Genomic DNA, 24,743 nt, shown 5'->3' on the forward strand with positions numbered 1-24,743 from the left:
CCAGCCCGCCCCGCCACCTACACCTGGCACGCCCCGCCAGCCTCCCAGCCGCCCCGCCATCTACACCCGGCACGGCCCCGCCAGCCTCCAACCAGCCCGCCCCGCCACCTACACCCGGCACGCCCCGCCACCTACCCGGCACCCCCACCAGCCTCCAACCAGCCCGCCCCACCTGCATCCGGCACACCCCCGCCAGCCTCCACCAGCCCGCCCCGCCACCACCCGGCACACCCCCCGCCAGCCTCCAACAGCCGCGCCCCTCGACCTACACCCCTTTCACCACCCACAACCCTTCAGAAACATCTTCCTCTGTCACCTACCCTACCTCCATCCACCTACCGCCACCTACACTCCACCCCCCCCTCCCTTGCCCCCACCACCTCCACCAAAAATCAATGACGCGCGGGTTGGTAGGTTGGTTTTGTCCAAGTGCGTCTCTCTCTCACGGTGAGCATGTGTAACCCGTGTCTGGTGGGGTCACGAGGTCAGATGTCACCTGTACCGTAAGTCACTGAGAGAGAGATTGTGTTATATGGAGTGAAAACGTTCCTACAAAATGTTCACCGCCACCATCACCTTCCCAGCTGTTAGAAGCCATACAAGTGTAGTGTTGCTGTGTCTTTCGGTACACCTGCTAGTGTGTGTGTGTGTGTGTGTGTGGAGCGGGAGATAATACCAAACAACAATAACCAGGCGTGTGTGTGTGTGGTGCTTCACCTTAACACCAACACACAGACGACTTTCACTTACTATTATCACTAACATCAATGACCAAGTTATATCATTGCCAACTCGTGCGATAACAGCCATATATAAAAACGATAACAACAATATATAGTGATAAATTCAATACCATGTACGATAGCTAGGATATATTATACAGTTGATATGTTACCATGATACATTTTTCCCATTAACTATCCTGGTATATCTATGGTGGTGGATCATGTACCAACGAAATCCAATTGTTTATGCATATTTTTTTCCTCCATTTAATTACCTCTTTCAATTTCCCTTTCGTTGTACTTCATCCTAATTCACCTCCTTCCTTCCTTCCTTCCTTCCTTCCTTCCTTCCTTCCTTCCTTCCTTCCCGAGCAGTTCTCTCTTTAACGGAATTCCCTTATCCTCTCACAATCTCCCCTACAACTAATAACTAACTCAGTTTATACAGCTCCAACATCCACTAATCTACGTGGTAAGACTTCCGTCCAACTTGGTCCTTCAGATGAAGTTTCACGTCTAACGGACCTTCGATCTAACGGACCTCCCCACTACATGTGGTCCGTTAAATGAAGGTTTCAAATCTAACGAAACTTCGATCTAACGGACTTCCTTCTACATGTGGTCCGTTAAATGGAGGTTTTAAATCTAGCGGACCTTCGATCTAACGGATTTCCCCTTCCAAATAGTCCGGTGGAAGAAAGTTTCACTGCATTTCACAGCTCAAAATATCCTCCTCCATCTGATCTAGTGATGGTGTCCGGGGTAAGGTTAACGTGTACAGTATACACTACAGGCCACTGGTGTGTTGTAATGCTCTTCTGGCAACACTGTTATGTTTACCCCTCTGAGTTTATCACTGTGTTGAGAGGAATACCTCTCTCTCTCTCTCTCTCTCTCTCTCTCTCTCTCTCTCTCTCTCACTCTCCCTCCCTCCCACACTCTCCTACACTCCCCCACTGTGGTCTGCCTCGCGAGACCATAAAACAGTCTCTGGCAACAGCTGTGGCACTGTACAAGCTGTGGCACTGCGGCTCTGATTACGCTTTTTCATTGCCGGTGTGTGGCAGTCTCCTCCCTACTGTGTGGCACTGTGTTGCACTCTCCTCCCTACTGTGTGGCACTGTGTTGCACTCTCCTCCCTACTGTGTGGCACTGTGTTGCACTCTCCTCCCTACTTTCACAAGGAATATTTAGGGACACGTGAAGATTACCACCCCAAGTCAATTTTATCTTAAGATTAATAACCTAACCTAACCTAACCTAACCTAACCTAACCTAACCTAACCCCCACACAAAATAGACGCAAAGACAAATGAAACAAAAGTCTTACTCAAGGGAGAACTAAACAATATATCATTCAACCACAAATTGCTAGTCACTGCGAAGATTAATTTCTCAGGTAAGATTTAATGCATTTTTTGACATCACGAGCGACTACCTGACCTTCCACCATGACCCAGGACCATCACCATGACCTCTACCTATGACCTTTATCTATGACCCTGACCTATAACTTTAACCTATGAACATTACCTAACCTCTACCTATGATCCTGACCTATGACCTTTGTTTATGACCCTTACCTATGACCTTTACCTATGAACATTACCTAAGGCCTTTGCCTATGATCTATATTTACCTATGAACATTACCTCTGACCTTTACCTATGACCTTTCCTTGTTTCCATTGCCATTGATCTATAGCCTTTCCTATGACCTCTGACCTCTACCTAAGATCATTACCTATGACCCAGACTTCTGACCTCCAACAACCACGAAAAACCTAAAAAAATAACCTTGACAATTTTAATAAGAGTATCAGGAGGGTAAATATCTCCTCGAGTGTTGAGTAACCAAGCTCATCCTCCTCAAGTGTCACTTCAATGGTCAATGATCACCTTCCCCTTGACCTTGAAGTGACATTGAGTTGGCCTAACTTTATGTGATATTCCAATTGACCTTGGGCTCCCCTCCCTCCCATTCCTCATCTTCCTCCTTCCTTCCTCACTTTCTCTCCTTGCCTAACTCTCCACTACCTTACCTCCCCATCCCTTCCTCACCCCTTTCCTCCCTTTCTCACCTCTCTCCCCACCCCTCTCCCTCTTCCCCTCCCAAGTCTTCCCTCACCGTTCCTCACTCCCTCTCCCCTCCCTAACTAGATCACAGCCACTGTCTGCAGCATAATGTCTTAAAGAGGAACGAAGGAGCATCTTAGACCCACACACTCAAAGAACTCCGAGATACAACTCACTCCTCTAACGTGTTTTATTAAGAACGCCCCTCGAGTCGACAGTCCCGTAGTGTTAAGCCCCTTCCCATATACGGAGACCTTCCTGTTTACAACCAAATCCGCGAAGAACACACAACTACAGCGCTCGACGGGGAGGTGTGGCGGTAAAACGAACTAATTCCAAATTTAAGATTAGATTTCTTTGTTGCATTAGACGTGATAGGAGACTAATTAGAGTTACACAAACCCACGTCATCTGGACAAACACCAATCAGCTCAAGACTTACCCTCAAACACGTGGGTTTTATTAACTCTCCTTCATCAAGCTGGTCACTGCCCCGCCTAGATCAGCTGCCACGCCCTATATACCTGTCACTCTTGTTTTATTAATTAACCGGTAATTAATGTTCGCTAAATGAACCATTGTATTTTTACTGTTAAATCAAACGTCACAGACCAGGTTAATGAGGTGCAATTTTAAACCGGGGTGAATGTCCTCCCGGTATGACAGGTGTGTGTGTTCACTTGCTGGTATGACATGACAGACAACATGACAAGACAAAACAAACAAGACATGCCTGGAACTGTACGCGACCAATACATGTTAGGAGAGTAATTGGAGGACTTTCACTAGATCAGCATGACCCCCAAATATGTCCAATTGCCCTAAAGGAGTGTTCAATTGCCCTTAATTGCACTAAAATGTGTTCATTTGCTGTAAATTACCCCATAGGCGTGTTCACTTGCCCTAAAGGCGTGTTCACTTGCCCTAAAGGTGTGCTCACTTGCCCTAAAGGTGTGTTCACTTGCCCTAAAGGTGTGTTCATTTGCCCTAAAGGTGTGTTCACTTGCCCTAAAGGTGTGTTCACTTGCCCTACCTGGTCTTTACTGCCTCACTCAACCGGAAAATCGTTACCGTCGGCCCTAGATTCGCTGAGCCAATTACTTCCTAACTAGTGGGCCACTGTATAGGGGCCGGACAATGGGGTAAGGGGTTGGCCATGGGTTAGGGGTTGGCCACGGGTTAGAGGTCGGCCATGGGTAAGAGGGCGGCCATGGGTTAGAGGGCGGCCATGAGTTAGGAGGTGGCCATGAGTTAGGGGTTAGCCATGGGTTAGGGACGACCATGAACTAGGGACGACCATGAATTAAAGACGACCATGAACTAAAGACGACCATGAACTTCACACCACCATGGCCCCACTACCTCGATACATTGCGTCACTGACAACAGCTGACAAGATGAATTAGTCAAAAAACAATTAATATTTCTGGTGCAATAATTTATAAAAGGTGAGGGGTGTGTGTGTGTGTGTGTGTGTGTGTGTGTGTGTGTGTGTGTGTGTGTGTGTGTGTGTAAAACATGAACCAAACTCACAAAGAACAACCCACACGCAAACCTTATCAACCAAACTGTCTTAATTGAAGTCTTTCCTTTGGCCAAATCTGAATCAAATTGACAAAGTGATGATATGTATAAATAAACCACCAGGCTACCACTACTACCACCATTACCACACTACACCATACCACCACAACCACCATTACCACACTACACCATACCACCACAACCACCATTACCACACTACACCATACCACCACAACCACCATTACACACTACACCATACCACCCACACCACCATTACCACACTACACCATATACCACACACCATTACCACACTACACCATACCACACAACCACCACACACCACCATACACAACCACCGACCACACTACCACTACCACCACACACCACACCATTACATTACACCATACCACCCATACCACCACCACCACCATTACCACACTACACCATACCACCACACCACACCATTACCCGATGAAGAGTGGCGGCTCCAGGGAAAGTCTTTATATTCAGTACAAAACAATACACCAGGAGAGGCCACAACGATGCAATAGAGACCTTCAATATATCGTGCATTATATAGTCATAGATCATGTATTAATAAATAATGTATAATGTATTCATATATATGAGAGAGAGAGAGAGAGAGAGAGAGACTCTTCTTCGCGGCCTAAATAATATAATTAAAATTTAAACGAATTTTAAGTATACTGTTACATGAAATAAAGGAGGAGGAGGAGGAGGAGGAGAACTTTGCACTTGCATGACAGGCAGGCGCGCGTACGCTTACACACACACACACGCACACACACACACACACACACACACACACACAGACACACACACACACACGAATCAATACCATCATAAGAGTCTGCCATCTCGCTGTCATATCAATGTCTGCCATTTCTTGTCATCAACGTCTGCCATCACTTCCATCTGTCATGTCAACGACTGCCATCTCCCGTCACACCGTCTCTCTCTTGTCTGCCACCTTCAGCTAGAGGGATGAATGGACGAGGAGAGAGAGTGGGATAGGATGAAGAGGAGATGAATAGAGGGAGGTGGGAGGAATAGAGTGGGAGGGGGAAGGAAGAAGGAGAGGGAAAGAGGAGGGGAGGAAGAACAGAGAGAAGAGGGGAAGACAGAAAGGGAGGAAATGAGAGGGGGAGAGAGGAGGGGGGGGAGGGAGAGAGGAGGGGGAGGAGAGGGGGAGGAGGGAGGAGGAGAGGAGGAGGAGGGAGGGGGAGGAGGAAGACAGGGGAAGAGACAGGGAGAGAAAAGAGAGGGAAGAGAGAGGGATGAGAGAGTAAGATGGCCCAGGCCGCATCACTGGAGCATCTTTAAGTCTGGGATGTTGATGGGAGAGGTTGTCATGGCGACGAGGGACGCACCTGCCTCACCTACCCTGGGCAGGTGACAGTCACGTCATGTTCTCTGTTGTTACGTCACACACACACACACACACACACACACACACACACACACACACACACACACACACACACACACACACACACACACACACCAGCAATCTTGACCCACAGAGACTAACGGTTAAAGGAAATTGCCTCGTCCTACTGTTAATGATGTATAAAAAAATATAAACTTTTTATCTACTTTTAATCAAATATACAAAAGTTCCACCTTGCTTCACTTACTCTAATGGTAAAAGTAAATAAACTTTATGCGCTACTTTCAATTGATATATTAAAATAAGTAAACCTTTGTCCTATTTGGAGAACAAAAAATCATCTTAACTCCAGCAGTAAAAGTAGGTCAACTTTTTGTCTTGCCTTTAATTGATGATACAAATTTCGACCCTAAATGCGCATGTATTTTTGTCCTGCTGTAAAAATAATATAAAAAAAGTTTTCATAGTTTGGGTCGACGAATGTAAACTTAACACTATTAAGAACTTTCAATTAGAGGTAATATTTTCCCAGACCAAAATATAATGTAACCATTCTAACCTAACCTAACCTAACCTAACCTAACCTAACCTAACCTAACCTAACACGTTTTAAGATCATAAAATTGTTATCCATACTTAATATGATTTTACAAGTAAATAAAATAAATACGTAAGTAAATGCAAGTATAAGTGCGGTTGAGAGAAAGTGAAAAAAAGAGTGAGACAGAAAGACAGAAATAGAGAGATAATGTCACAGTTCAAACCTTTAAAAGCAAATCTTTAATCCCAGGACCAGCAAGTCGCCATCGACCTACTTCTCCCTGATTGGTCGAGCGTCACGTCTCACCTGTAAAAAAAATCATATAACTTGCCGTTCTGTTAACATCACATATTCAACAGCCAATCACAATTAATTCACACTTAAGAGCGAATTACCATTGGTGCCTAACATCACGTGTAGTCGATTAATAGCAGTTATGAGAGAGAATCGCGGGGAGGGATTACGAGCACAGTGATTATGTTACAAAATTGTTACGTACTGTTAATTGGCACGAGTCACGCACAGAGCAGTACTGTAAAGGGGTTAAAAATAGTGTTATTGTTTATTATAAAGAATAAATAAATGTCAGAGTCCTTTGTTGTTTACACACACACACACACTTAGGAATAATTACATAACTCTCTTGCTCCAGATAAATCAACACCATTGTCAATAAAGTCAAGTCGGTGCCAGCAAGTGACGAGAGAGCCACTGTTGGCCCTGTGCCAAGTGGGGGAGGGAAAGGGGGGTGGGAGGTGGGTTGTCCTTCTCCTGCCCCCCCCCCCTCCAGAGGTTTATTCGATATTATCATTGCTCAGAATATACTTCAAGAGGTCCTAACTCTCCCACGACGGGGTATATTAGATATAACCATTAGTGTCAACATTAGACCACCTGGTAACCTAGCATACCTCTCTCCCCTATGACAGTGGTTCTAAGTTAAGTTCCACACAACACCATGCAGCACCCAACACAACACACAGTACAACAAAACATCACAACATCTTACAACACCTCAAAACACAACAGAACAGCTTAACACCACAACCCCTGACAACACAACACACCCAACAGCAACACACAATGACGCAGGACAAAACACAAAACTCAACACTCAAAACACTCAACATGTGACTAACACACACACAGACAATATTGATCCACCCCCCCCGCCAAGACCTTCCTGAAGGGCCTTAAGGAGTTCAAGGGTTCAGTATACTAGACCTGCCCCCCCCCCCGCCAAGACCTTCCTGAAGGGCCTTAAGGAGTTCAAGGGTTCAGTATACTGGACTTGTGATGGGATATCTTTACACTTTACCGCAGGAGAAAATTTACCGCCTTTAAGAGTGAAATAAGATTGAAAATAATTATTTATGGCTCACTTGAAGATTAGACACCCCGACATATTTCACCTGAAGATGAACGACCCTAATGCTAACTTGGCCAAACCGAACTTAACATGACCTAACTTAATGGAACTTAACCTAACCCAACTTGACCTACCGCTAACCTAACTTAATCTAACCTCTACCAAATCTGATCTAACTCAACTTAAAGTAACAAATTAATTTAATCTAACCTAGCTTAACTTAACCCACGCTAATCAAGCATAACTTAACGCTAACCTAAGTTAACTTTCCATACTGGCTTAAACTATATAGCTGGAGACAATTTATGACAAGAACTTCCCTTTTCGGCATCTAATTGTTTCCTATTAAAACCTTTACTTGGTTACAAAAGAATGAATAATCGTAAAATACAGGACGTACAGTATATCGATTCAACACGACGTCAGTAATGAGAGCCCACCCCCCAGCCTGTGTGTTTACATTGGTGAGCAGGTGTTGACTGGCTTCACTAACACCTCCGCCTGCCCACACATCCTATACCTGCCCATTACCCCAACCTAAACGCCCCTCCCCCCTTAAACCTATACATGACGTCATAGCCACCCCTACAATACTGACGGACGCACACACACACACACCACACAGTCATGCTTCCCTTCTGCATTACACTACTTTTCATCAACTGTATAGACGCGGAAACAATGCAAATATTATCCTAAATTAGAATCCTGTAAAAATTAGACAACCAGCTTATTTCACCTGATGATTGAACACCCAAATGGGAATTAGGTTAGCTTGGTTTGGGTTAAGTAACGTTAGGTTAGGTTAAGTTAGGGTGGATTGGGTTGGTTAGGTTAGGGTATTTAAGTGAAATAAACTGGGAGGCCTAATCTTTCCGTGATCAAATTATTTTCAAATCCTTCCATAGAATGTTTACACATAATCTCTGAAGAAAACCTGACACTCACCCCGAGGTAAGTATCGAGCTCAGCAGCGAGCTTTAACACCTCCCTCGTCCTCTTTCCTCCGCGGTAATGTACGTAATAACAGTAAGTAACCTCGGTTCTCTTCACAGGCTTATATAACTGTTTATTGGGGTCATTTCCCAGTTAAGTCTGAGCCACATCCTCGCCCCTCTCCCCCCTCTCGGCCCTCTCCCCCTCGGTAAGTATTCAGTCAGGATGAAGACACTACTACCATCGCCAGAAGCCTCCAGGACTACAGTGTGATCCTTTGTCTCATGGGGGATAAGAGATGAGATTGAGACGAGATGCAGAGGGTTCCTGTTCCTCGCACAAAGAGGATCAAGTAAGCTCGAGGTGGGCCAACGAGCACCACCCACTCGCCCTCCTTGATGGACCTAACAACCTCCTCTGGTGATCCTGCCACCCTCGCTTACGTCACCTTTTGCTCTACTTTACATATTTACCTCATTAACATCTCTTGGGCTCGATGTGCGTCACTAAGTTCTTGATAACCATAATGACTTAACAATCCTAAGTCAACTTTGCTTACTTTGCACACTGAGTTTCTTAAAATAGCTTGCACAGTCAGTGCCCGCTTCACGAATAATTGCTTAACGTATGTCCGTTTAGTGAACATCCACTTAACGTCCATCCATTTAACGAACATCCACTTAACGTAGGTCCATATAGCGAATATCCGCTTAACGTGTTTTCTCTTAACGTATAGCAGGTGTTCAGAAACGCATCATCATCAAGGTCTCACACACTTCACTGATTCGCTTTCCGTGACATAAATGCATATTTGTTTTTATCTAATTTGCATATGAGCCTCATTAAGAATCGATCTGCTTCATTAAGGTCCGAATTAACTGGCTTCACCTGACATAATAATGATAATGATTAAAAAGTTTCAAATCGATCCGTCCAATATTGCAAAACTAGTCGAGTTGATAAGTTTCATATTAAACGACAGACCGAGGTACTGATATACACACACACACCCACCCACCTTCAAACCTTTCCACACACACACACAAACTCAATACCCTCATCCCAGCACTCCCCAAAACACACACACCCCCTACCCAAACATCCCCCCCCCCTCCACCATACATAGTTACACACAGAGCGAAGACAACAAACCCCTCGCCACACAGTGTTACCAGCGTCAAGAGGTGTTGCAGTTTAAAGGGTACATACCATAACAGCTCATCCCTTGCTGCTGTGGGTGTTGAATGGAAGGGAGGGTTGAGGGGGAATGAAGGGGAGGGTGGAGGGGAGGGTTGAGGGGGAATGAAGGGGAGGTGGAGGAGTGGAGGGGAGGGTTGAGGAATGGGGGAGGTGGAGGGTGGAGGGGAGGTTGAGGAATGAAGGGAGGTGGAGGGGAGGGGGGTGAATGGGGAGGGTGGAGGAGTGGAGGGAGGGTTGAGAATGGGGAGGGTGGAGGTGGAGGGGAGGTTGAGGAATGAAGGAAGTGGAGGGGGGATAGAGGGGAGGTAGAAGGAAGAGTGGAGAGTAGTGAAGGGGTGGGTGGAAGTGAAGGAGGAGTGGGAAAAGGGAAAGATATAGGGGATAAGGGAGATTGATGGAGAAGAAATAAGGATGGCAGGGAGAGAGAGGGAAGATGGTGGAATAAGGGTGAGAGAAAAAGGAAGGTAGAGAAAGGGGGAGAGGATGGAGGAGAAAAAAAGATAAGAAGGAAGGGGAAATAAGGGAAGAGAGAGAGAGAGAGAGAGAGAGAGAGAGAGAGAGAACGAAAAGGGAAAAGAACCGAAGTCGGCCATTAGTCGTCGACCTATTATGGTGTTAAGAGGTCCCTCACTTGTCTCACCTGTCCCCTAACTCCTCTCACCTGTCCCCTCACTCCTCTCACCTGTCCCCTCACTCCTCTCACCTGTTCCCTCACTATCCTCACTCACCTCACTTAACCTGTGTTTGGTTCAGACGACCTTGGCTAGATTAGGTTAGCTTGGGTTAATTTCGAATAGATTATGTTGGGTTACGACGAATTAGGTTAAGTCTTACTCTTTAATTGAGGTTAAGGTAGACTAGTTAGGTGAGCTTAGATTATATTAGGTTAGGTTATGTAAGTCAAACATGGGGCAGATGGAATCCCGTCTAAGAACCGCCGAGTCATCTTGCCTGACCAACCTATATTAAATAGCTGAGGAAATCGATCAATCACATTAGTGAATCACGTAGAGTTAATCTGACTTTGGTGGACCATCACCATCACTATCATTATCATCATCATCATCATCACTATCACCACCATCATCACCACTACCATCACTATCATTATCATCATCACTATCACCACCATCACCATCATCACCACCACCATCACTATCATCATCATCATCACTATCACCACCATCACCACCACCACCACCACCACCATCATTATCATCACCATCACCACCACCACCATCACCACCACCACCATCATTATCACCAACATGGCAGATATACAAATTATCACAATATTAACAATTCTAAGACTGTAGTTCTTCCTGTTGGGTACACACGACACAGACCAAGCAGACGAGGGCGCGGTAGGAGGGGGACCTGAGGAGGGGTGGAGGGAGGGGGCATGGGGAGGCGTGAGGGGCGTGGGAAATGCAGGAGTGGTATCCATGGAGCGTCAGGGGAAGCAATTAGCAGAATCCATCAATTGGGGAACACATCAAAACCGAATTTCAATAACGAGACTGACTGTGTGTGTGTGTGTGTGTGTGTTGACTCTGTTACCTTATTAAAAATCAAAAGGTATTATTGCTGCATTTTAGATAAACAGACAGACTGACAGACGTATCCATCTGTATATCTCATCTCATTGGCCTATAGATGATATTCTCTGTTTACATAACATCACATAATTGGTCACTTCACCTCACCTCACCTCACCTCACCTCACCTCGAGAGATATGAAACTTTTACGCAACACATGTGACGTCAGCAACCGGGAATTCATGTTAACAATATAACGTAATTTAATGCGGAATAAAAGCTGTATGAAGAGAAATGTAAATCTTTATTTTTATCGTAATAATGAAGGAGAAAACCGAGTACTGGGGACCTACATACGTGTTGAATTAAAAAAAAATGAAATCCGGAGTTGGTTAGTTGCTCATTAACATATAATTATATCAATTAATGTTAAAATCCAGGTAGTTTTATGCTTTCAGTTTTATATTATAATATTTTTTATAACTAGAGAGGTGAAGGACACATTTGTACATAAACACCCTTACCTAACCTAACCTGACGAAGGAGTTCCAGTTATAGTGAGAGAAGGTCACCATCACTCATACACCAACGTAAACAGATGACGTCACGAGTCACTTGGTAAACAAAAATCTCAGAGCGATAATTGCAAGTTAGTTAATACCTGAAAAATTAAATAACTATTGTGGTTAGGTTAGGTTTGGTTAGGTAAGGTTAGGAATGATTCAAATGATGCTTTCTCTATTATTTTCTGCCAATCAATCCACCGCTCCTACACGAACGCTGCAGATGTAAACAATAAAACTGAGCGTTCGTGTACCGCCAGGCGGATTTATGATAATCTTTAGGTATTAATATTAAAACTGTTTTGCTGATGGTGTTTTGGTTTAGCGTCAAAATAAGTTCAATGGAAGTAATTGTTGCTTCCTCTGTGTGTGTGAGAGAGAGAGAGAGAAGGGGGTAGGTCGTGATTAAACACCAGCTGAGCAAAACAAAAACAGTCACTTTCTGGAGTCTAACTTGAGAAAAATAACCCACACAAAATATATTCCTTTCTTCTCCTTCCTGTGTTCTTCCCCCTTTCTTCATTTATCTTTCTTATTTACTCCTCTTCCCTCTTTCTTCCTTGTTCCTTCTCAGACTTTATCTCGTTTTCTACTCTACTTGGCTTTCATGGTGTTCAGGATCCCAGTACACGGAACATTGTCAACCCCAGATCACAAGTAACAACAAAGACCTTTCCTCCCTCCCTCTCTTCCCCCCCCTCCCCCTCCCTTTCTTTATTTACCTTTTATATTCTTTACGCACTCCCTCTCTATCCTCTCTTCTTTCTTTCCTCCCCCCTCTCTTTCCTTTCTCTCCCTCCCTTCCTCTCCATACTTTCTTTCCTCCCCGTTCCTCCCTCTTTTCCTCCCCTTCCCTTTTTCCTCTCTCTCTCTCTCTTTACCTTCTTTATGCCTTCCCATCTTACCTCCCACCCTCCTCGCCTCGCATTAGACCAGCCCACGACGCGACACCTCCATAAGAGCACCATCACCACCAGCAGCAGTGTCCACGACCCCTTACACCCTCTCCCTGATCCAACACCCACTCTCCTACACCCCTCCCTGACCCTACACCCCCTCCCCAACCCTCCAACCCGACACACTAGGGGGCAGTGTCCCTCCTCACAGCCCACACGGTGAATATTCAGCAGTTAGAGCTCTGATTCTTCCCCCATCTGCCTATAAATTCGGAACTTGGTGCTGAAACTGGTCAGGCCCGAGAGAGAGAGAGAGAGCTGTGTGTACGTGAGTGAATGCACACGAGCTTGAATGCATCTCACATAAGCTACTCCACATAAAAATCCCTTCCAAAATTATATAAAAATTACACAGCGACCTTATCACATTGTCCTAGACTCTTCCTTACATTCCAACTTACGACGGGAGGAAAAAACACACACTTACGAACATTTCAGAATCCACAAACTCAATCGTATGAAAAGTTACTGAAATGGCGGGGCTTAAGCTTATCTATTTTAACATCTTGGTCTTGGTGACGAATTTTGCTTTCATCTTCGGCCGTCTCGGAGGATCAGAACTTAAGATGATGGAAACTCGCTGCATTTCGCGATGGGATTTGCATACGTGTGTCAACTAGCGCTTGACAGCTACATATTATACACTATGGAAATGAGGATAAGAGAGAGAGAGAGAGAGTATACGTGTCTTCCAAAGAATGTTAACACACACCTTTCTCCCCTATAAGCCACCCACTCTGTCTGACCAACCCACCCATCAACCCGACCACCAACCCACCTTCACCAGCCTGTAGGAGTGTCAGGTTGTCCATCAGTGCCTCCTGCCAGATGATGCCCTTTCCCCTGGCACTACAACACACCTCCATCTTAACCTGGCACTCTCACAACACCTCCCTCACCCCGCCCATTCTACCCGACACGTAATCAATACCCCATCATTCCCTCAACCACCCCCCCCCCTCTGTAAAGAATCCCCTTCCTCGTCAGTCAGTCAGGATTCTCTGGTAGCATCGCGTTTAGGTCTAAACACAGACACAGTACGACACCCATACGCCACCTGAACCCACTTACGCTCACCCACTCCACACCCACTCACCCACCTCATCCCCACTCCACACCCACCTACTCTAACCACTACTCCCACCCTCATCCCCTCCCACCCACTCTTACGCCCTCACCACTACTCCACCCTCATCCCCACTCCACACCCACTCTTACGCCACTCATCCCCCTCCACACCCACTCTAACCACCTCCATTCTACCCACCACCTAACATCATCCCCACTCCACACCCACTCTTACGCCACTCTAACCACTACTCCACCCTCATCCCCACTCCACACCCACTCTTACGCAACTCTAACCACTACTCCACCCTCATCCGCACTCCACACCCACCCTGTCCTTCCCCCACCACATCCGCATGACGTTCCAATTCTGGCGCAGTCCCTCTCCACCCTCCCACTCACCTCCCCTCTCCCTCTCCACCCTCCCACACCACCCCTCTCCCTACCCCCCTGTCCATTGGGTGTGGCAGGTGATAAACTTGCACTTTAAATTCTGTGTCGTTTCTGGGGCATTTCAAAACGACTCGACCCTCGATGGTCTACGCCCTTCTTGCTCCACCGATCTGTGACCCTTGACCCCGAGAGAGAGAGAGAGAGAGAGAGAGAGAGAGAAACTTGAAGGTAAAGGTCGATCTCTCTCTCTCTCTCTCTCTCTCTCTCTCTCTCTCTCTCTCTCTCTCAACCAACACTATCTTAGTTTAAACCGCTTCGAGAGGCCATCCTGGGAGGCTATCCTGAGAGGCCATCCTGATAAGCCACCTTGAGGCTAAACCACCTTTAGAAACCACCTTGTGAGGCCACCTTGTGAGGCCACCACCTCATGTAACCTGATCAAAGCGACCCTGGCGAGCCCTGAAGCGGTGTGTTGTGAGGGAGTGAGTGACCAGCCAGCCAGCAGGTGCTTGTCCGGGGTGATGGACCACGTAATATTCTGACGCAATCTTCACGACAAAATCTTCTTGATATTGTGACATTTGTAATACGGATTGATATAATATTACAGGAAGATTTATATAATATAACAGGAAGAGTTATATGATATTACAGGAAGACTTAAACAATTAGAAAAAAAGCCAAGATCAATTACTCAAATAATGCCATCAGTCACTTCTGCAGGTGAACGATATATCTGTCATATTTAGTAATTTTTCAACTCATTTCACTCATTTCATTCTATTCAACCACATGACACATCCTGACACCTACAAATAATCGACTTTATAAGGTAATCTATTTAAAACAGTGATAACATTTGTAGCTGAGAAATAAATTACTTTTTCACACAACGGGAGATGAAATCGTCTCTAAGCTTTTGTTTAAAAAAAGTGAATTTCCCATCAACTAACTCAGACCATAATGTTCCGATCATTACTGTAGTGAAGTTCTATGTTAAAACTTGAATTTTATATCATAACTTAACACTTTGCAACTTCATACACGAGTATATTTTGTATATAACTCTGTTCCACACACCCACCCTTACTCCACCCTAATTACCTACTCCACACCCTGTTTACCTGTGTGTGTGTGTTTAATTATACGTATTTGCATATTCTGTTGTAATTAATCTGATTTAATTTCAGTCAGAGTCGTCCAATTAAGATGTGATTCCAATTTATCGGTGCAGCATAAACTATCACACGCAACCCTCATCACCACCACTATCACCATCACCACTATCACCATCACCACCATCACTACTACCACTATCACCAGCATGTCGTCTCCCCATTAGAATACGAATGACAAAGACACTATTTTTTAAGCTAACCAACATCTTTAGCCTCAGTGAACCACAATCAACCACAATCAATCACAATCAACCATACACAACCATTAATAACATCAAGATCCCCGCCACCTACCTGCCCATACCTGTTTCAATTACCTTTATAGCAGTAATTTAAGTAGTTGTTCTCTCCTTCCCCGTACCTACACGCAAAGGGTCATTAGCGTTGAGTGTGTGTGTGTTGCCAAGAGGGTCACCAAGTGCCTCTGGTGCTATGGATCATGGTACTGTCTCTCTGAAGTTAGATAATCGTCCTTATGGGTGTCAAAGTGTGGCATTGTTTTCATTTTTGTGGTTATCTTTATTGGGTGTTGCTCTTATTACTACTTTTATCACATTATTTTGCTTCTTTTCTATTTGGTGTTACTTTTCTCATTCCTCTTCGTTATTCTTCATCCTGACTGAATTACTCAGAATAAGCAAACTGTACTACAAGCTTTGTAAATAAATTTGTTAAACTTAAAAAAAAACCTCCCTCTCGTTATTCTGTTCTTTCACTCCTTTCGTTACAATACATGTGTCTGGGAACTCATACATGTCACTCATGCACTGCACTGGCGTATACCTTACGTAACTCTAGATATTTCGTCACTCACACATATCTCACGTCCCCCATACGTAACTCACTCTTCATTCATACACAGCACTCACACATTTCACGTCATACACCCGTCACTCATACTCGTCACTCCCACACGTTACTCACGCCTGATGATCCAGACCTAATACAGGGTTGAGTAGTTCAGGAATCTAGTAACACCCCACGAATCACCTGAACTTAACAATGAACTGTAATGAGTGACAGAGTGAGTGACTGAGTGAGTGACTGAGTGACATTCACTACCACTCTCATTATGGCACTCAGGAATTTTTGGCATTGTTCGGAAACTTTCCCTGTTTTAAGTCTCTTTGTATGTATGTATGTGTGTGTGTGTGTGTGTGTGTGTGTGTGTGTGTGTGTGTGTGTGTGTGATATGTGTGAAATTGAAGGTTTTTCCTCAACAAACACGTAAACCAGTTCATCTAGGAGTTGACACAAGAGGAGGAAATTCTCTCATTTCAGGATAAATGAGGAAACACCAGAGCCGCTTGTCCTCCCAAGATGATGAGATGAGGTTAGGTAAGAAGGATATCTCTTGAAGGATGATGAGATGGCGAGCTAAACAGTTGACTATACCAGGTGTAGGAAAGAGTAAAAGTGACTAATATCACACAAGATAGCAGGTAGTTCAGGTGGTGGGGTGGTGAAGGTGGGAATGGTGGGGGGTAGAGGGAATGGTGTGGGGTGGTAGGGGTGGGAATGGTGGGGGTGGTGGGGTGGGAATGGTGGGGGGTAGGGGTGGAAGGGTGTGGGAATGGTGGGGGTAGAGGTGGGAATAGTGGGGTGGTAGAGGTGGGATTGGTGGTGGGTGGTGGGGTGGTGAGGGTAGGGGCAGGTGGTGGGGGTAGTGTGGGGATGGTGGGGAGGGTAGTGGGGCTTGGGGTGGTGGGGTAGTGGGGTGTGTTGGGTGGTGGTGGTGGGGGTGGTGAAGGACACAAGTTGAAGGTTTTAATCCCAGGTCCTTCGTGTTATGACGTCTTGACCAATCTCGGCAGGCGACTCACTAAATCCTTTACACTCCTAATGCCTGCCTCCCCCTTCCCTCCCCTACCCTAAACCATCCTCCCCTACCCTTCCAAAGCCTCCCTGTCCCAACTCTCCACCCAATCCCTCCCCTCCTCCTCTCTTTCCTATCCTCCCTATCCTCTTCTTCCCTCTCTTACCCTAACCCATCCTATCCTATATGCCCGCCCCCTCCCTCTAGGATACTCTTCAATCACATACCCTCCCATCCCTTTCCTCCCCTCCCTACACTCCTCCTCCTTCCCCTCTCTCACTCCCACAAGTCATTAAGAGAGGGACTCCCGGGGATTAAAGAAGGTTACATCATCTTAACCTCCCCTCACTCCTTCCCCTACCTCCCACTCCCTCCCGGCCCCTCACTCCTCCACACCCCCCTTCCCACCACTCCCCTGACCCTATTCTACCCTAATCTATCCTAATCTAACCTAAACCTACCCTAACCTAACCTATCCTATCCTAACCTATCCTATCCTAACCTATCCTATCCTATCCTAACCTCGTCAGGCAGGTCCTCGCTGACTGGCTGGTGTCTACACAACAGTATTCCGGGTCTTACGTAATGAAGTGGATTGCCGGAGTCATATCTGAGCTGCCTGGCTGGAGAATGTCGGCGACTCCACACAAGGTCAACCTCATCCAAGGTCGACTTCACACCAAGGTCGACTCCACACAAGGTCGACTCCACACAAAGTCGACTCCACACAGGATCAACTGCACACAAGGTCGACTTTACCCAAGGTCGACTCCACACAAGGCTACCGTCCCTACAGCTAACTTCCACAGATGATGGCCTCAGATTAAACTTTCAGACCCACATTAAAACACCACAAAGACACATTAAAATCCAAACGATGGTCGACACCCAGGTTGTTTGTCATTAAGGCTGGAGTGTTTACCTTGGCTGTGAGAGGCTCTCGTGTATGTAGGTAGTGAGAGAGGCATGGTGAGAGAGCTCCTCCCCCCTCCTGTCCCATCCTCCCTCCTTTCTTCCCTCCCTCCAGGTCTTGACAACGTGAGGCACCTCCTGGCACCTGCCCAACCTGGCCCGCCCACACAGGTACTTCATCACCCCTGGTAGAGACTTTTAAACCTTCCTAAGTTAAGTTTTCCTCACTTAGCCTGGAAATGAGAGAAGACATCTAACTTATTCTCTTAAGTTACGATACAAAGACAGATTCTCTAAGACTCACACACTTAAGTTATCTTGCCCTTAACTTGAGATATGAGTCAACACGTAGCAGCATGGCTCATCTGACTAAAAAAACTCGTAAGTTATAATTTGCTCTTAACTAGAAGTGTGGGAACGTAACAAACCGGCTCACTTATGCAACGTAACAATAAGTTATTCTTTTAGGTTAAATTGTTCCCCAAGTTGGAGATGTGAGACGTATCTAACTGACTCACTTAACCAATCTGAGAGCGATGGTGACGAAAATAAGTCACCTTTCATATCGTGAATAAAATAATATGCCAAATTATTTCCCACAAATCATAAATTACAGTCGCGATCATAATTCGTACATTAGTTTTAATTAGATATCAAGTAGCACGAATACGCGAAACTCTGCCTCACAGCACCAGACACGTTCCAGGTTGGGTGGCGGGAAGCTCATTTGCATATTCTCAGGTGTTTTGGTGTTGTCTCCAACCTGTGTCACAAACTAAGTCAGGCGCCAACAACAGTATAAACCTTTGATAACAGACCTCACTTTACGAGCTTTATAACTATAATTTGCCTCGCGACGGGGCTAGTTTATTGGGCACCCCCTTGCATCCTGTGCAAGGCGAAACTCAAAAAACAGTACAGTACAGTACACCGCCCAACAGGGAAGGACGCAGAGTTGGTGCTGCTGTTACGACCGTGTCGTATTTTTTTTTTTTTTTTTATATAACATGCTTCCATGTTCCATATTATTCCTGTAATGATGTGTTATATTTACTAATATATTATCTAGTCGCCTTACCCTGTGCTGTTAAAGTTTTAACTGTTATTATTTGTTCAAGCCCATCTTATGTCTTCATTTAGTATTGTAACAAGCATTCTGTGTTACTCTAACGACCATCTGCATCGTTAAACGACCCATGTGATGACGTGTGTGGAAGGTCAAAATGGATGAGACAAGGTCATAGGTTAACGAATGTATGTATGTGTGTGTGTGTAAGCTGAATGTAGGTGTTAAAGGTCACGGCTTAACCTACCCCCACACACACACACTCCAGTAATCCTTAACATCCAACTATCATTTTAAATGGTGTTGGTATGTTACATTTTACAACATTTAGTGAGCAAGACCCTCAGTGCCCCACCACAGTAAGGCACGTTACACAGTTATCACCTACCAGCAGCGGGCCCTGAGTCAGTAAACATCTGCCTGTGTGAGCTCCCCGTAAGGATATTGTCCTTCTAACATCACCTCCAAGCTTCCGGGATTTTTGGGCTTTAAATAAACACTCTTGTCAGCTTCCAAATTTAAGACTTCCTGGGGGATTATCTGAGGGAGGCACTTCACCTTCACCCCCTGCTGCGATGTATACACAGTATCCCACTTTAGAAGTCTTCAATAATCCTTCCTAAAGGTAATTAAGTTTGAATGTCGAATAGGTAAAGGTGTAGAATGTGCCGCAATGTTCTCTCGTATTCACCGGAAGCCATAAAAGACTGTTAACTAGTCAAGTTTGGGGAAGTATGCGCGGGAGGGTGTTTGTTTACGTTGGCTGGTTGGCAGCCCTGGTGAGTCCATCTGTCCAAACATCAGGGCGGCCACCTGATTTAATTTTTTTTTTTTACCCCCAGGACGGACAAACACCACATGAGCCGACGCTGGCGGAGGTGAACCAGGATTACTACCACCAAGCAACTGTGTCCTGTACAAACACGACGATGGATATGAATGAAAGTGGGACAAATTCAGGTTAATTTACAGGAACGAAACAAAGAGACTGCGCGTGCCCTGCCAGTCCAATCAAAAGCGGTTCACTAAAACTGTGGATGACTGTCAGTGTATAAACTGATATAAATACAGCCCGAGCCGCCACACATGTAATATTGTCACGCTAAAAATATCTGGTAAAGTTGTGACCAAAAAGAAAATAAATTGGCCACAGTAATTAATACTCGCATTTTTTGCATAATTTTTTGATTGGTGGGATCCATTTGAAGCAACGCCCTGGTTGGTTGGCGCAGGACCAATAATATTTTCTGTACTGAGTTTTTGAAAAATGTGCTTGAATGGGAATGATCCAGCTGCACTCCTGTTCATATTTCCTATTGGTCGTTTAAGATCCCAGCGGATGCAAACCCCACCCGCGAGCCGTTACCATGACAAGGTGAACATCGATCTATTGACGCTCTTATAGTAAATTAATGTAGTCACCGCTGGAGACTGTCTCATATCATCGTTTTCTTTAAATGCTCCATAAAACCCTGCGTTAACATTGCGCGAACAGTTACCATGGCAATACTTGGTCAATTCTGGAGCGATTTACACCAAAAGTTTATCATGTGGACCTTGTCAAACGCTAATAAAACCTGACAAGTTTGGTGCAAATCCACTAAACTGTTCTGGGGTTATTCGGGAACACATAGACAAATACAAACAGGACTGACAACAATACGCAGCGCCCAGTTGTACGTTGGGTAAAAACTTTGGATTACCTGAAGATTAGACACCAACTTATTTCACTTTAAGATTAACCAACCTAACCCCATCCAGGTAACATTAGGGTGGTTTAATCTTCAGGTGAAATAAACTGGGGTGTCTAATCTTCAGGTGATCCAGAATTTAAAAAAATTCTGACCCATCTCTACCCGTACCCTGTTATCACCCACCTCTCCCCCCACACACTGTTATCACCCACCTCCTCCCCACACTGTTATCACCCACCTCTCCCCCACACACTGTTATCACCCACCTCCCCCCACACACACCTGTTATCACCCACCTCCTCCCCACACTGTTATCACCCACCTCCCCCACACTGTTATCACACACCTCTCTCCCCCACACACTGTTATCACCCACCTCTCCCCCCACACACGTTATCACCCACCTCTCCCCCCACACTGTTATCACCCACCTCTCCCCCACACTGTTATCACCCACCTCCCCCACACTGTTATCACACACCTCTCTCCCCCACACACTGTTATCACCCACCTCCCCCCACACTGTTATCACCCACCGCCCCCCACACTGTTATCACCCACATCTCCCCACACTGTTATCACCCACCGCCCCCACACTGTTATCACCCACCGCTCCCCCCCACATTCAACTCACCCATCCACACTTTAGTCATCGCCCCCAGCATCAGAGAGAGAGAGAGAGAGAGAGAGAGAGAGAAGGTAACAGCAACTGATATCAGAAATTCCCAATTTTAACCCCGGAGGTACAGTGAATCTCTCTTTACTTGACAGATATGCCCGTGGTGGTGGTGGATGTGAGGGAGAGTGGTGAGGGTGAAGGGAGGAGGGTGAGGGAGTGAGGTGATGAGCAGAGGGATAGTGAGTGGTGGTGTGAGGGGGAGGGCGAGTGTCATGGTAAGGGGAAGTGTCAGGGTGAGGAGGGTGAGGGTAGGTCAGGGATTGTGGTGATGGGCAGGGTGAGGGTAAGAAGGTGAGGGAGTATTGTCACCCAAACCACCTATATGTCACTCCCACCACGTCACGGCCCCCAGCAAAGTGTTCCTACCATCCATTAGCCAACCATCAAGCGTTGCACCATTTTGGTTTATAAGCGACCAAAATAAATTCCTTAGTGAGGATAAAAGACGCAGTTGCCACACCGCTCTCAACCAGCCCTAATGGCTCACGTGCCGCCCAAGAGTGTGTCACGTACCATAATTTGGTCCTTACCGAAATAAGAGAGAAACTGGGTCACCACTGACACATAAACAACGCCTTGCGATCATCTCCATCCAATAATAACAACTTTGTGGATACTTCGCCAGGCGCTACCGTACTTCGCCTGTCGTCTGATGGATAATGACGGTCTTCTACGGTAGGTGGATGTGTGTTGTGACGCTGTTAGCACCACCCACGACTCTAACCACCCACTTCTCCGCCGCCCAGCTGCGCCTCATTCCACCCGACCCACCTCCGCTCCACCCACCTCCGCCCCACCCCGCCTGGCTGGGAAAACCCGACAACTATTGTCATATAATTCAGTTAATTCTCAGAAACGAAGCGGACAGCCGACATGTTTTCCTGTCGTGTTTGTGGTAAAACTATCACCCTCCTCCTCCACCACATCCCTGCTCCACCTTCACCCTCCTCCTCCACCACATCCCTACTCCACCTTCACCCTCCTCCTCTACCACCGCCTCCTTCCTCCTCCACCAACCTCCCTTTTCTACCTTCACCACCCCCTCCACCATCCAGCAATCACCATCTTTATAACTTCCATCGTCCCTCTCCTCCTCCACCACCACCACCACTCTACCAACAACACACACCCAGTGGAGGGCGGGAGAGGCACCTCGTCAGTACCAAGGCCGCCACACTCCCAGGAGGTCTTTGGAAAATACCTCAACCAACACTTTGTCTCCCAGCGTGTGAATACTTTATAGGACACGTCTGCCTGCCTGCCTGCCTGCCTGGCTGGCTGGCTGGCTCTCTCTATCTCTCTAATTCACTCGGTGTAACATACCTTACTTATTCTCACATCATAACCGTACAGTACTCTCTCTCTCTCTCTCTCTCTGTTAGGATACACAGGTGATATGATTATAACGACAGACCAAGCCTCACCCAGGCAAGTAAACTGGAGGTGCTTGTTGTGGCTGGAGTGAGAGAACGTGTGGGGCCAATCTTGAGAGAGTCTACGCCACTATACCATCCTGTTTTATTTACCTACCGACACCATCAACTCAATACGAGCCTCAAGGTCACGGTGTTGTGTCTGCACCTCACCTCCGCACCCTACAGCTGGTACAGTGAGGTACAGCTGGAGATGATGATACAGTTGTAAACGAGATTAAAACATCCACCTCAAGGCCGAAGTGCATACGCATTTGCGTAGGTGTTCAGGATCTCTTGTAGGTCGCGTTCAGTGTGAGCGACAAGGGTGAGGTAATCTGCATACTGAAGTTCAGTAATGGAAGCTGCCGACTCCTTTGTTGCTGCCTGGAGTAGTCTTATGTTGAAAAGAACCTTCATCCGGCACTGGATGTCCACCCCGCCGGCTAAATTGGCATCCTTGTTTTACCCCCGTTTGGATGGGGAAGAACTCAGACTGGGTGCCATTGTACAGGACACTGCCGTTCATGAATTTTGGTGGGCAGCCAAAACACACACACAAAAAACACCACCACTACTAACACATTGTACCTGATGACAGTGAAAAGCCCAGCAAGGTGACGGTATGCAGGTCGCGTGTTAATGTTCCCAAGAAACTTATTCGTCTGCCACTAAACTATAACAGAGTTTCGTGCCTTGAATCGCCTCCCAACTCCCCCTTATCTCTTTCCTTTACTCCCCCTCCTCTCTCTTTACTCCTCCTCCTCTCTCCCTTTACTCCCCATCCTCTCTCCCTCCCTATTCCCCTTCCTCTCGAACTGGAAACAAGAGAACAAATCTACTTAAAATAGACCTATGTCCCAACTCTTAGTAATTCCTACGTTACATCCTCCCTCCAGCTTGATATCATATAATGCACTTAATGCCAATCGAGTCACAGGATAAGTTATCTGCCATTTTAATCAACAGGCCTGTGTCGTAGCTTAAAATACTGTGTTGGAACCATTCTTGAATTCTGGGGGGAAAGGGAAATATATTTTATCTACAAGCCTTTCAGACTCGGAGTTGCGGCTGAGAGCAGAGGGCAAACTTATGTAAAAGCAAATGTTCAGACACGAGAACTGTACAGACATAGTGGAATTTCTCTCAAGGCTAAACACAACCTTTGAGTCCGTGTTAGAATGTGTTGGTGCAGGTGTGTGGCAGCAGGGGTGAAGCAGCAGGGGTGAAGCAGCAGAAGGGACACTTTGGCATTCAGCTCAACACCTAGACGCGGAGGAAGGCGAGGCTGTTGTCACCATCAATACCATTACTTCTACCACACCAGAAAAAATCTAAAAGCTTAAACGCAAAAACAAACACAAATATGAAATCAGAAAAAACAAAAAATAGAATATATATAAAATGTCACAACTACAATAAAAAAACGACCTCCTCCCCCTCAAAAAATCATTAAACGATATTAAACAAACAAATGAAACACGATATAGCCACAGCATCATAAACTGAGAAAAATAACGAAAACTAATACTATATTAAGAATATTGACTCTACTAAACCACGAAATCCATCAAATATTAGACTCGTGCATAATAAAAAGTTCCCATCATACAGAAGAATCCAAGAAGAGCCTTTACAACACACAAATACCTATAAGAAACGAAGAAATTGTCAGAAATTGTAAAA

At 45.8% G+C, this 24,743-nt stretch overlaps 1 protein-coding gene across 3 annotated transcripts in view; it reads right to left on the reverse strand.

Moving 5' to 3' along the window:
- The window catches only part of LOC121866923 (putative thiamine transporter SLC35F3), an 88,720-nt gene that overhangs the window by 58,692 nt on the left and 5,285 nt on the right, over positions 1-24,743 (reverse strand). For 2 of the 3 annotated variants that reach the window (XM_042366675.1, XM_042366673.1), the window contains exon 2: positions 6,500-6,582. The exons of the other annotated variant lie outside the window; for it this stretch is intronic. The gene's annotated coding sequence lies outside the window, so the exon portion shown is untranslated. The remainder of the gene's footprint in view (positions 1-6,499; positions 6,583-24,743) is intronic. 3 annotated transcript variants of the gene reach the window in all.

Source organism: Homarus americanus, unplaced genomic scaffold (assembly GCF_018991925.1).
Source record: "Homarus americanus isolate GMGI-L3 unplaced genomic scaffold, GMGI_Hamer_2.0 scaffold850, whole genome shotgun sequence".
NCBI classification, from domain to species: Eukaryota; Metazoa; Arthropoda; class Malacostraca; order Decapoda; family Nephropidae; genus Homarus; species Homarus americanus.